The following is a 14,134-nucleotide window of genomic DNA, read 5'->3' as shown; positions in this document are numbered from 1 at the left end:
ATTTAAGTTATCTTGTTGATCAAACAATTACTCTAAATTAAGAACCCTTTGCTTACCATAACTGCCTAAAAATTCCTATATTAAGAGTAACAAGTTTAGAGAAAGGGTAAATGGTATTAACAGACAAAATAATAATTTTCACATTTAGAATCTCCTCTAATTTGAGGCCTACTTTTGTAGGTTAGTTGTCTCTGACTTAATAGGTAAAGAATCAATGCTCAGATATTCTCTTATCTTAAGAGAATATTTAAGTTATCTTGTTGATCAAACAATTACTCTAAATTAAGAACCCTTTGCTTACCATAACTGCCTAAAAATTCCTATATTAAGAGTAACAAGTTTAGCAATCTGGTGGCAGAATTTGGGGGGGAAAATGTGCTCTATGCTAATACATAACTTTGAAAAGTATGTATTTGTATACATTTCTAAGAGCTCAAAAAAATTACACCTATGTTAGGATCCTGTGGAGAGGCTGAAACACTGGTCCAGAGAGGTCGATAAGCAGGTAAGGTCATAAAGAAGACGGCAGAACCACACACATGATGTATTAGCTCAGCCTGTAATCCTGAACGTGGTCCTTACTCCAGCCATTCGGAGGCTGCCTGTGGCATTTTGACCCAGATGCAACAATCTGACAATGTGACTTGGCCTACCTGGGCTCCTGATTTTGCCATGGCAACCTGAGTGTGACCTTTTGTCTTTCTCAACATGTTTTCTGCTTTTAGCATCTGTTCCCTTTAAGATCCTTGTCTTGGTATTTCCATCCCTCACTTGGTGGAACTGACCTTCTGACTCCTATAGCTTGAAGATTTGTCCTGGAAATCTTAACCCTGGACTGGACCTTGACCCCAATGAATCAAACTTTAGTGGAAATAAAGGCCCCCTTCCCTTGGTACTTCTGATTGCATAATGGTGAGCATTTCCACTCACACCACGAACCACAGCTACCATTTACTGTTGCAAGTAATCTCATTGATGCATGAAGGACAACTTTCTCCCCTGTGATTGATTGTTGTGACTGAGAATCTCACCAGATCAATGTCATCTCCTGTTCTGATAAAAGGCATTCCTCTACCTTTGCTCTTTATCACTTGAGACAATGCAAGGCCCCTCGCTAATCAGAACATTCGGCTTCTCTATCTCCATTTCTAGCAAAAGTGGAAATTTCTTAGGAGTGACACTGTTATTCACAATTCAACAACACACAAGTTATTATTCACAGCTTCAACTCGTGATTGGAAGCCCAGAACATAAAACTTCATTATTCTGATTCTGTACAATGACCTTCTGGCTGCATTCAAATTTCAGAAGCCAGTTTTGCCATTAGTCATAAAATACCCATTTGAGTTATTCATATTTTGCATAGAATTCTAGTATATTTCCAATGCAGTGCAGTGTTTTTGAGCCTTAAATGGTTTACACAAATACTGGACACACTCAAAGTTATGCATAAGTGTGTGATACACACAGCCTTGAAATATGTTGCCCATTTTATTAACAATACAAAGTATGTGGGGGTCACCGAAGGAATCTATCAAGTGTTTCATATGGTAATTTTTTTTTTTTTCTTAAGAAAGATTTTAAAATGTGGTTGAAAAGTTCACAGGAGAGGGCAGAAAAAGTAGCCCTTCAATTCTACTCTACATCTTTGCAAAAAACATGCATGCACAGATGCAAAGAAAAATACATTTGGGCCAACCGGGAACTGTGAATCCATTATGTCTTCTGTTAAAGATGATAAATAAACCACGTTCTGAACCATAACTCATGTAGCTACAGTTGCTCTTACATGGCTGGGATACAGCAACGTGGCACCATTTAACTATATTTAACTCGTGCAACTAATCTTTAAGCTTAGACAAAAATGAGACCTGGGGCAAATGGCAATTTACGTAGGGATAGCGCTCCCATTGGCCCTTCCATATTAATGAACATGGGAAGCTGGACATGAACTGAGTTGGTTTCCCTCAGCTGGTGTCTGTTCCCAGGTGTCACCGTCGGCTTCACATCGTGCTGAAGATGATTCCAGTATTTTCAGATATTGCATGACTTACACAACATGGCCCTCACATGCGAGCCAAACACTTCAGCTGGTGTTCAACCAAAGAACCTGATGCAGTGCTGCAGGAAATCGCGTTGGGTGGGTATAGTGAAAGGTAACAGGTAGGGTTCAATAGAGCACTCTCCAAAAGTGTTTTTCAAGGTTAATTCTGGCTATATACAACTTTTGTCTCCTGTAATGGCTCTAGAAACTAACCTTGAGACATGATTTCACATTCAACATCACAAGTTTTCTTGAACAGTTTTATGGTGGCTAAAAAAATCAGCAAAATGTTGATAAAAAGGTAAATGGAAGAAACCTATAAAACTTGGATCATTTTAACTCTTACATTCTTGAGTTGGATGAAAATGACTGATAGAGAATAAACTTTTGTTGCTTATACAGCACGTGAGCAAATCAATGATATTACATGTGTATGCGTTTGCGTACACATACACCTTCCCAAAGAAATCCTCACCAGCAATTGCGGGACTTGCAAGATAAAATTATTATATTCTATGCTTAAATCAAACACAGCCCGAGTTTTAGGAATACATAGCTGACATTTAGATGTGGATTAATCTTTCAGGGTCAATTCTGGAAAAAATAAGCCTTTGTGGGCTGCAGGCCATAAAACCTTGGGACTTCATAGGCCCCTGTGAAATTTGTTCATTCTCTGAGGAAACAACATAGAAGGTCTGTCCCCTCCCAGGGGATCCTGGAATGCCATCAAAGGCCACTGATTCCTGACAGCTGGAAATCTAGACCTTTCAAACAGTAAGGAACTAAAGCCTAATTGACTACAGAATTTTAGAGATTCTAAATGATTTAGTGCGTGGATGGTGGTTTTTTGGGTTTTGTTTATTTGTTTTGTTCTATTTTTTTAGAGGATACTCTCAGTCAGGAAATGTTATTGTATGCTGTGGTAACCAAATGTCAGTAGCTTAAAACAGCAATTATTTACTCACATTATGAGACCCTTTTCCCCCTTCCAATAGAAGGGGTTGAGAAAATAATTAAGGTGACGAAGAGAAAAAAATATTTAAAAACAACTCAAGTTTTTCAATTGAAAGGAGCTAAAGATTATGATTAGGAGCTCATAATGTCAGGAGAGAAAATCTTCTAAATGCATGCGATATGTAAGTTAGTCCTTCCCTTCATATGCAGTACAGGCATATATAATAAGTTGTTCCAACAGCCACCATGAATGCATGGGTCACATAGCGATGTGACTGTGGGGCAGATCTTAATTATCACACATATGGTGCTAAATCATACGAGCTCATAAACATAGAATTCGATATGCAGTATTCTGATACAATTAGCATAAAAGCAATTAAGTCCAGAAACTTATTAAGAACGTGTCTGGATAGTACCTTAATTCCTCTCGTTCCTTTTACACCTATATGCATGAATGCTGAGCTCTTCTGCGATTTTAAATAGGGTTACAACAATTATCCAATCCAAATAGCTTCTCAGCTTCAAAGAGCCACATGAAAAGTTAACATATACTTAGGTCCCAGAGGGTGTCAGCTCCAAGAATATCCCACAGCTCTCATTTACCTGGGTGTAAAGTGAGCTCTCCTAACCCTCTAACCTCACGATGACCTCCTGACATGAGGGATTTATGGGATAGAGACAACTTACATTATCATCTCCTACAGACTATTTCAGTTGTTTTTAAAAGATATTCCGATTCTTAACAAATCCTTTTTAGGAGCATGGTGATTTTCTTTTCCCCTGAAAAGTAATAAATTGGTACCAAACTTAGATCATCGACTACTTTTATAAAAGTTTTCCAATATCCCTCTGAATATTTTCAGATGTATACATTTATTTCAACTTATATCTATTTATTTATTCTGAAATATTGTCATGTCCCTGGCCTTGGTGATATAATGGTGCTTGAGACTTAGACCTGACCTTCAGGAATTTCACAGTCTTGTTGGGGAAGATGGAGATATAAGTAAATAATTATAGTGCAATGTGGCAATTATTCTGAGGAAGTATCGTGAAGGCTAATGAAATCCTGCAGTAGCTCAGAGGAGAGGTGATTAGCTCTTCTGGTGCAGGCCAGGAGAAAGAAAAGGAGAGCAAGGGCCAAGAGTGGGGGGCTGGGTATGCCAGGGGAAGACAACTCAGGGGGCACGGGTTGGCAACACGAAAGGGATATGGTCAGACACGGCAGAAGTGTGGAAGTGGGGGAAGAAATTCTAGGAAATGGAGCTGGTAGGACTTGAGCAGCTCCACCTGCCAATCTTTCCAGAAGACGATGATGGGGAAATCATTGGAGGATTTCAAATAGGGTAGACGCCTTCATCAGAATTATTCTTTCCATCAGGATAACCCTGGGAGAACCTCACTTTCTTCGACCCAACATCTCATCGCTAAGAAAGGAACCAGCTGACCTCGGTAGGTATTTCTTGCTCTTATATTCAATCACTTTTTGGGTGTGTATAGAGTTGAAGCTACATGGTTGGCCAAATCTTTGGCAAAAGTCATCTTCTATTTCCCCGACTGCTGGGTACTGTGCCTGGAGGGCCACTTTCTTTCAAGGCAATGGGACTTGGCACCTTTCTTTCAACTTGAAAACTGAACATTCCAAAACCAGAGCTCTTGTTTAACCAGGAACATTAGCTGGTGATGAAGCATGACGCATTGTTAATATAGTGATAAATTTCCCATTAGGAACAGGGCACTGGCTGCCAAATCAGAGGGCAAAAAGTTAAAAAAACAAAACAAAGCCAATGAAACCAGCCCATTATGGGTTGACAAAGACTTTTATTTTCCCTGGCACTTTAAGGGAAAGTAGTCACAGAATCTTAATTAATAAATAGCCATTGCTCCATTCAGGCGAGGTAATGGTAGTGCCTTAGTATCTGCCACGGAACAATTTGTAGCTGTCTTCTTGATCTGAAAAGTGAATGAGTCGACTCTCAAAGAAGAGGGGAAATTAGGCACTATGCTGCTGACAATTGAACTCTATAAATAACCCACAGTGAAAATGAATAAAAAACATGCCTTCCCCCAGCTTTCAGTAGCCTTTCGACAGTGTGACAGTTGCTAGTTTTTTCAATAAACATGATGTCAATTATGCCTTTTATCCATCACGGCAAAGTCACGTGTGGGGAATAATTGAGTATCTTTTTTCTTTTTCGGCACCTCATATAACAATGCTTTTCTGTTTTATTTATATCATACTGAGGCAAAGCAGCTGTCTGATCTGTAACCTATACGTTGCATCGACTCCATTCCTTTTTATTTCTTCCCTAGTTTCCAAAAAGCTTTATTAGCAACAGTATTTTAGTCAGCTCTCAATTATCTGCAGAAATAGATTTGGAAGGACGTGAAAGATAGGCACTACAGATGACTTCGAAAACTCATTTAATCCAACAACTTTAGTTTCTTCCTCAGTGAATGTTTTCCCAGAACTGTAAACAGTCCCCCAGTTAATTGACTTAAATTGCACATTCGTTTCCATGCCCGGTCCCTCATTTGGTTCAGGTACTAATGAGCAGAAAAACAGGCCAAAAGGCAGGCAGGACTTAGAAAAACAGAAGTGCTATGAAGTCTTAAATGGGGGAAAACGGAATTTGGCTGGTTGAGAGCAAACCACCCAGGAAACATTCCCCTAAAGGATTTACTGTGGTCTTAGAGAAAGGTAACTTTTTCAGATTAAAAAGTAACAGGTACTGTTTTCCAAGCGGATAAACTGAAATCAAAATGCTATGTGGGGCCTAGTTAGAGAGTTAATGAGTATCCACATAGCGGGCTCGAAGATGCTGGCAGGTGACTGTATGTTTTTCCTAAATTATGCCATGTGTCCTGAACTTTATTACTATTCACGCCACTAACAACAGTTTTTTTTCTCCTTATTTGCAGATGTATTAAGTACAGTCCTTTGGATGTCATCAATTCATCATTTGCTAAAGGAAGAAATGGAAGGGAAGCCGAGGAACGCGTTGAATGGCATTGTGTGATTTTGTGCATTCCACATTAAGATGAAAGGAGCTATCACATTTTCTTTGAGATAGTACCTCCTCAACAACAAAATCGTCTTTTATCCAAGTGTAAACAAGCCCACTAGCTAGAAGCTTTTTTTCCCTCCCAAGTTCTACATAAAATATGAGCCAGAAGGCTTAAATCGAATCACTATATTATTTTATTTATTTATTACTTACTTTGACTTTTTTTTTTTTTTTTTAGATTTTATTTATTCATTTGAGCGAGAGAGAGACAGAGCACAAGCAGGAGAGGCAGAGGGAGACACAGAAGCAGAGGGAGAATGAGAAGCAGACTCCCTGCTAAGCTGGGAGACTAATGTGGGGCTCGATCCCAGGACCCTGAGATCATGACCTGAGATCATTAACCAACAGAGCCACCCAGGAACCACCCCCTCCCTTGACTTTCTTTTTTTAACTGAATGCTCCTGTACATCTAAGAGGGCTTCTAAATCTATAAACTACAAAAAGAAGGGGAATTATTTCCACTTCTACAAAGAAGCTTTTTAATACTATAGCCAAAATATCTGGGGAATTGGAGGGAGAAAAAGGGGAGGGGGGAGGGAGAAGGGACCAAAGAAAAGAGCTAATGGTCAAAACGCATCCTTATAATAAAATGAGCTCCTTAATGGATGCTTGCTACAGGAATAACATTAATTCAGTATTAGGACTTTCACTGGAAAAATATGAATGTAATTTATCTTTTTAACTGTCAGCTGCATTTCTAAAGCTCCGAAGTCTGTAGCTTCCAGGGGCCTTTTGTCTTTCTGCCATGGCAGGAATATCTTGGACAGCTGTAAGAGCTTTCTAAGCCATCTTTCTCAAAATCCATTAGCTAATTCAAGGAACCTAATTAGAGCTGCCATTTTGATGGAGCATACTGAATGCTTCGTACAAACTAGTAACACCATCAATGTTTATTAGAAATCACAAAACCCAAAGTGCTCCATTCCCTATGAATATTAATAGGAATAGAGCAAACAAAATATTTATTAAAACATATGCTTAATACCATCACGGTTTACAGACAGATATGGAGAGAGAGAGAGAGAGAGGCACACACTTGAATTTGAAGACATGTGCCCATGAACACACAATAAACCAAGATTTATATTTAAGCAGCATGTAATCATTATTTGTATGCCCCTCCCATTTATGTCCCTTGGTTTTGCACCCTGGAATTCAGCAGCTCACAGCTGGGAAGACAGATGTAAGTCCAGAGAAGGCTGAAGAAGGGGGTGGAAGGGAACCTCTTTTTTTTTTTTTTTTTTTTTTTTAAACAGCTGCTGAGTGCCACGAATAGTTGTCAGTGGGGAAATAAGCCTTGCTTCTCTAAAAATCAGCAGGATGATGACATCAGTACTTTCTACCCTCATCTAAATGAGGGTATCACCAAATTAATCCAGCTGGCTACGATCCCACGTACCCACCCTGGGAGAGTTTCTGCCAGGGCATGGCTCTGAATTACATGGTGCCCCAGGCTTGCTGTAACCATGCAGTTACACAGGTCGGGCCCCCATTGCCCATGTCCGCTCAGGTATAGACACTCGCTCTCCTGCAGAGGCCCAGAAGACTCTTTTCCTCATTCTCTTCTTTCTGTAGCAACAAAAGCCTTTGCAACGTGTTACTGTCCAGGAGCCCCTCCTCCTCCTCCAAGCTGTTGCCTTCTGTTTTCTTTCCCTCTTTCCATCAAACTTTTAAAAACGATGGTCCGTGGTCTCCTTTTGCCATCTCCATCCTCTCCTTTGGGTGGATGACAATCTGGTGCCCACTTTCACCACTGCTGAAACTGATCTCTGGAGGTCCACCAAACCCTAGCCTCTCTGCGGTTCTGGACAGTGGGCGGCAAGCCTCCTGCAAGTCTCTCTTTGTTTCCTTCTTACTTCTTCCATCTGTTGTCTGTTTCCTTCAATGGCCCTCTAAATGCCACCCTTCTCTATGATCCTCTAACCCCTCTTACCCATATTTTTGACCCTGGGGATATCATTTATTATATTCCTTATTATATATTTTATCATATTCTATACCGATTATATTCCTTCTCATGTTCACTTATTTACTGAGCCATCCATCCTACAGATGATCACTGGAGTGCTTCACTTGGGACAAGTCCTCAACACAGCCTTTCACACAAGAAGACATTCATCTCTAGCTGTGATATTTTGAGGAAACTCCAAAGATCATGCTCATTCCTTGGTCCACATTTGCATCTGAAATGTACCAACATCTTTACACTCCAATTGTCTAGGAACAATCTCTTCGCCTCTTCCCTAAAATCCACTTTCCCTCTTATCTTCCTGGCTTTTCAGTTCCTTCTTCATGCTCATCAAGGCTTGACACAGTGACTAGCATTCACAGGGCAGGCTACCTTGGGGAAGTTATATAACTTCTCTCTCTGTGAATTGGGGATAATGATAGTAAGACTTTAGAGGGTTTATATTTAAAGTATTCAGAATGGTGCCTCGCACGTGAGAAGGGCTCAGTGAGCAAACTCCTATTGGTATCAATATTTTTTATATTATTTTTTAGCTTCTTTTCTCTCATTTATTCTACATCCAATCAATTGTAATCAGTTGCCTCTACTAATATGCCTCCCACCCCATGCATTCCTTCTTATAAGCCCAGTTCACACACTCCTTGTTTGGACCATGCTTGGTAACTAGTCTCTTGGCTGGGACTCTGTTCTAAACAGCTGTCAGGTTAGCCCTTCTAAGGCACAGCTCTGCTCTTGCTTTAAGAGCCTCTTTGCTCTCTTCCCATTGTGCCTACATCTCCAAGCCAAGCCTTCCTTCCCTCTGACTCCACTTGCAGCCTGGTCTTTAGGGAAACTTTTATTCTTCCCCAAAGTCACCCTCAGCTCTTACCCACACTCCCTCCGCCATGCCTTTGTCCACACTACCTTTTCCACCTGTAATTATTTCTCCTCCTTCTGAAACAATAGGATTAAGATGATATCAGTCTTTACTTTAAAAACATCCACTGCCTTGTCATTATGTGTGGATTCCGTCTCAGGCCCTCCCCAAGGTCCATGTGGTCGCTCTTTATGAACCGGACCTTGCCTCCCTCTGAGCATTAGCCGTCACTGACCATTCCCTACTGTGTTCAGAAACTTCCTTCTTATTACCTCCATCCCTTGGACAGCCCAAGCTCATCACAGCTCTCCTGCTTCGAGTGTTTCAGGGCATGCTCTCCCTTGCTAGGGGAGCCTTCTCTGGCCACCTAATCTGAAGACCCTTCAAGTGACTCCCTACCCAGTCAGCTTGTATGTTTTCTTGTAAAACTGATCACTCTCTGAACAGATCTTTGTTATTTATTTGTTCTTTTATCTCTGTCTGCCTATCTCTAGAAGAATATAAGGTGTGAGATGGGGGGCTCTGTATGACCTGTTCACATGGGTTTCTCCCATGTCAGTGCTTGGCAGAGTAACTAAAGGAATGAATCTTACTCAGTAAATCCTTCAAGATTCTTACAGTCACTCAGCAGATGCTTACTGAGCACCTCCTATTCACTAACGATGCTTCTAGACCCTGGGAACATAGGTGGGGAGGAGCACGAGACACATAACCTCACGGCTTTATATTCTAGTAGGGCAGACAGTACACAAACCGATAGGAAAATGTATCAAGCAGTGGTAAGTCCACCCAGATTCCTAAGATACCATGTGGTGACAAGATAGCCACTGGGTAGCTACTTTAGATTGAGTTGTCAGGAACGGTCTTTCTCTTTGAAGCAAAGGGTTGAATTATAAGTAGAAACCATCCAGAAGCGTCTCAATGAAGACATTCTAAAGAGAGAAAATAGCCAAAGCCCAAGCCCTAAAGGGAGGAATGACTTGGATGAGTTAAAGGAACAGACAGAAGGCACATATGGCCGGAGCAGAATGCTCGAGGATAGAGTGTAAGTGACAAGGTCAAAGAGACAGGGAAGGCTGAAATCATACATGCTTTGTAGGACCTGGTCAGATCTTTAGATCGGACTTCGGGTGAAATGAGAGGAGGATGTTAGAAGGTTCTGAACAAGGAAGGAACATCATCTAATTTAAGTATTGAACAGACCACTCTGGCTTTTCTATGGGAGCAGACATGCAAGTGAGCAATGATGGGAGGCTGGCCAAGGTGGTGGTGGTCATGGAGGTGGAGAGAAACATGAATTCGGAAGCATTTTGTCCTAAGTATAATCTACTCCATGAACCTTTCCTGGCAGAAAGCAGTCTTTCTTTCTTTGGAGTCCCCAAAGTACTTGGTACCTTTGTGATGGCCCTTACCTTCTTCTTCATGACATTATGATTATTGATATATCTTATTTAGTTAAAATCATTTGTTTAATCCCCAACCACTTGTGGCTAAGCAATTATCCTTTTGTGCCTTCTATAGAACTTGGTACATTGCCCTCACCTGAGATGTAGTCAACACACACATTTTTGCGGGAGTTGAAAACAAGAAAGTGATTTGACACAACGAGCCAGGAGAAGTGGGAAGGAAAAGGGAGAGACAATGGTGCCATTTCAGGGGCAGGGGAGAGTAGAGGTCTGGGGGTGGGGAGTGTGTACAGGAGAGGTTGTGGGCTGTGACCACCCCAGCCTGGAGAAGGGGTGACTTTTTGCATATCTCCTTCCCAGGCTCATAAGCTGAAAACAAGTCCATCCCTCTTGGTTTTATGGCTACTCTGCCATTTCTAGGCATGGCACAGTTAGCTCACTACTTAAAGAAATGACAAGTCTTTGAAGTTCTTTCCATTGCATCATGTTTTCATGGCCTCCTGTTTTCAGCCAGCAATTGCTGTAACTTCTTGTGCCATCCACTCCCATAAGAATTGTCTAACCAAGCGGCAATGCACATGGCTTATTAGTGTTCATGGAATGTATCCGTGCCAAAATGGGAGTTATTGGAAACCTTTTACATGCTATTTCATACTAAATATGGGATGCACACTTCCAGGAGAAACTGTCCAGAAGCAGAGAATGTCCAAACTCAGACACTTTAAAAAAGGTAGGCTGGCACCATTGCTGCTGACCTTTAACTTTGAATTAAATTCAGTTCCTCATTCTCATTAAAACCTAATTGCCAAATAGCACTCTACTCTGATTAATAAAGTTTTCTAATAAGCATATCACTTGCTAGTACTCTGCCGAAGTAGCTGAAATCTTGAGCAGGAGAACTGCCAAGTGGAAATATTACGTTCTATATCCGGTAAAATCAAAAGCATTCTTCTTGTTGTTAAGTCAAGTCCAGCTCTGGGGAAAAGAGAACGGACTATGATGTTACAAATCGGATACAGTCATTGCCCAGGAAGTCAGTCCAGCAGAAAACTGAGCCCTCAACCTGATGCTGCAGGTTCATTTAGAATTCAACAACCCCTATTTTGAAGTCCGTCGATTTATATTTTCAGGAGAAACTGGCAAATGGGTTTAGGGACTTGGGAAGAAGGATACAGAGTAACTGGGAAGCCAGTTCTCAGGGTAACTGAGTCTTAGCACTTACCTATTGCCTTTAGGCTGATACCAGAATTTCAACCCTAGCTCAACTCGAGGCTTTTGTCTCCCTTAAAACAAGGGTGGTACGGATGTCTGTCTCTGTGAGTGAGTTAATGCTTTGTGGACAAGTTTCAATGCCAGGAGGGAAAATGGCAGAAGCCTAAGGGTCTTGGAGACCTGGTAAGTGATTGGGTGAGGAGGAGTAGGGCTTCCCAAGCAAAACCCTTCTAAGTCTAGCCCTGAGTTGGGATATTAATGGTACTGAAGATGGGTCATGGATGGCCAAAAGGAATTAGTGAGTATCCACTGGATACAGAGCGCTGGCCTTTGAGCCAGGGTTCAAGAACAAGATTATGAAACTTCCCTCAGAGAAACCAGAAGGCCTCTCCCTTCCCATCTGTTTTATGAACACTCACCTCCTTGCACACACACGCATAGTTCAACAGCAGTAATTCAGGCAGATAAGGTGGATACTGTTTCCCACACTGCAGTGCTCTACACTGAGATCTTAGGGACCATAAAAATTGAATTCCTTCCTTCTGACCTCCCTAGACACAGGAATAAGAAAGAGAGGCTAACATCATTTGCTTTTAAAGTGGTTTTTTTTTTTTTTTTTTTTTTCCTGAGCAAGAGTCTGACAACAAGGAAGATGTCTGTTTACCTCTGGAATGCTTTTCAGCTGTAGCCATTTTATTGCTTTTGTTAAAACCAGTGCCTCCAATTTTTTTCACTTGAGATGTTTAGACATATTCCACAACTGCACACTTCAGGGCAGCTGAACATTAAAAAAGGACTCATACAGTGGAGGTATGACTCAAATGTTGTGGGAGATAGCAGCTCGCATGGCAAAGGGAGTGAATCTATAAAAAATTCAGGAGCAACGTTTCCGTACACATCCTCCACCCTGTACCAAAGAGAATATTCAGAGTCGCCGGAAAAATGCACAAGCCAGACTCCGTGCCGGTGTGCTGATCTGCTCGTAAAATAGTTTAGATAACTAATCACGTAATAACCTGAAGCATACTCCTTGTGTAAAGGGGGACACGCAGAAAAAACGCAGAAGGGAACATTCACAGAGTTCAGAACTAGGTCCTCCCACAGGACTTCACGGTGGGGCTTGACACGTTGCCATCTGACCAACAAAGACCAGACAAAGACTTACTGAGTTTTGTTTGAAGTTCATCTTCACGTGACACCGACTTGGAATCCACCCCCAAATAAAAAGAAATGGGGAAACATAGTGGCCCCGGACAAGCAACAGATGTTTTCGTGACACCACCAGAACACACATGTTAAAAGGTTAATATTTTTGAGGGCAAAAAAAAATGTTGATGCTGGAACCACAAAATAACATGAGACAAATGGCATGATTAGGAGACGAACTTCACAGCTAATAAATTTGATAAATGATTCCTTGGTTTTATAGGGAGATAAAAATGGTTCACGTGGGACCTAAAACCAAAACTTTACCTTCAGAGTCTTATGCATACTGTAACTCTAATAAGAGGAGAATACAACATTCATTCACGCTAAAGAAAAAATAATTAAAGAGAGAAAAAGGACAACCGGTCCAGTGCGGGAATCACGATGCGATGCATATGAAACATTTTCAAAGAGGTCCAATAGACACAGCATCAGAACTCGCCATTCCACATTTAACCCACTGGGCTTTGGCGCTCGGAAAAGTCACAGGCGACTCAGAAATGCACGCATTAAGGGCAGTGATTGGAACCAAATGGGGTGAGAAGCCTACTTAACATGGTTTTCCGCTAGCGATTCTTTTAAGGGAAAAAAAAAAAAAAAAACTAAAAAGGGAAACGTCACCATTCTACCTAATGTATTTATTAGAAAAATGTTAAATTAAGTCATTTGCAGTCAAAATGAACAAATTGGATGTCTGCCTAGGTGCACCGGTGGCTTACCCTACACGCGTTCCAACAACGTGCGGTCTGGCTAAGGAGATAGCTAATTGACTATTGTTCCTTCCATTGCTTGTCCATTAGGATAAATCCAGCTTGTGGACACTGAACCTTTCAAAGACAAAGAACTGAATTAATTTGGTACTTCTACAGCGCTTAATAAATCTGACACTGTCTGGTGGTTTTCTTCATTTTCGACCACCTGACAGCTACCGTGATCACAAGTTTCAGAGAATCTATTTTTGGGTGTAAAATTAACAGCAATAAAACAAGCTAAATGGAATATGACCAAATCACAGAGCTCGGCCTATCGTGGAATTTCAAAAAGAATCCTGGAAGCATGTCGGCGAGGATTCGTATTCTGTGCATAAATTCAAAAGTTTGCTTAGAATCAGAGGCATTCCTTTAATATCAAAACAAACATGATGCCACTTCATTTGCAGAAGCAAACAGCATTCCCATCACCAAGGAGCAGACCTGTATGGTCGAGGCTCCTCCCGGTAAACGCTCAGGACCTTTTCTTTCTCAGGCTGACATTTGTATTGAATCGAGTAAGTTCTTCTTCATAATTTTTCTTTTCTAATGGATTCCCCCCCACCCCATATCTGTTTGTGGGGGGGGGGGGGAGAAAAGCAGAGGGCAGCAAAACCAGCCTTAAGTGCTTGGCAAATGATCTTCCTCAATCTGGACCTCATAAATC

The 14,134-nt window shown here is 41.2% G+C and overlaps 1 protein-coding gene across 3 annotated transcripts in view; it reads right to left on the bottom strand.

Annotated features, from left to right (window-relative positions):
- Nucleotides 1-14,134, bottom strand: part of PARD3B (par-3 family cell polarity regulator beta) — a 1,033,909-nt gene that overhangs the window by 110,960 nt on the left and 908,815 nt on the right. The window lies entirely within an intron of this gene.

The sequence above is a fragment of the Mustela nigripes genome, chromosome 3, assembly GCF_022355385.1.
Source record: "Mustela nigripes isolate SB6536 chromosome 3, MUSNIG.SB6536, whole genome shotgun sequence".
NCBI classification, from domain to species: Eukaryota; Metazoa; Chordata; class Mammalia; order Carnivora; family Mustelidae; genus Mustela; species Mustela nigripes.
This window is presented reverse-complemented; position numbering and strand designations above follow the sequence as displayed.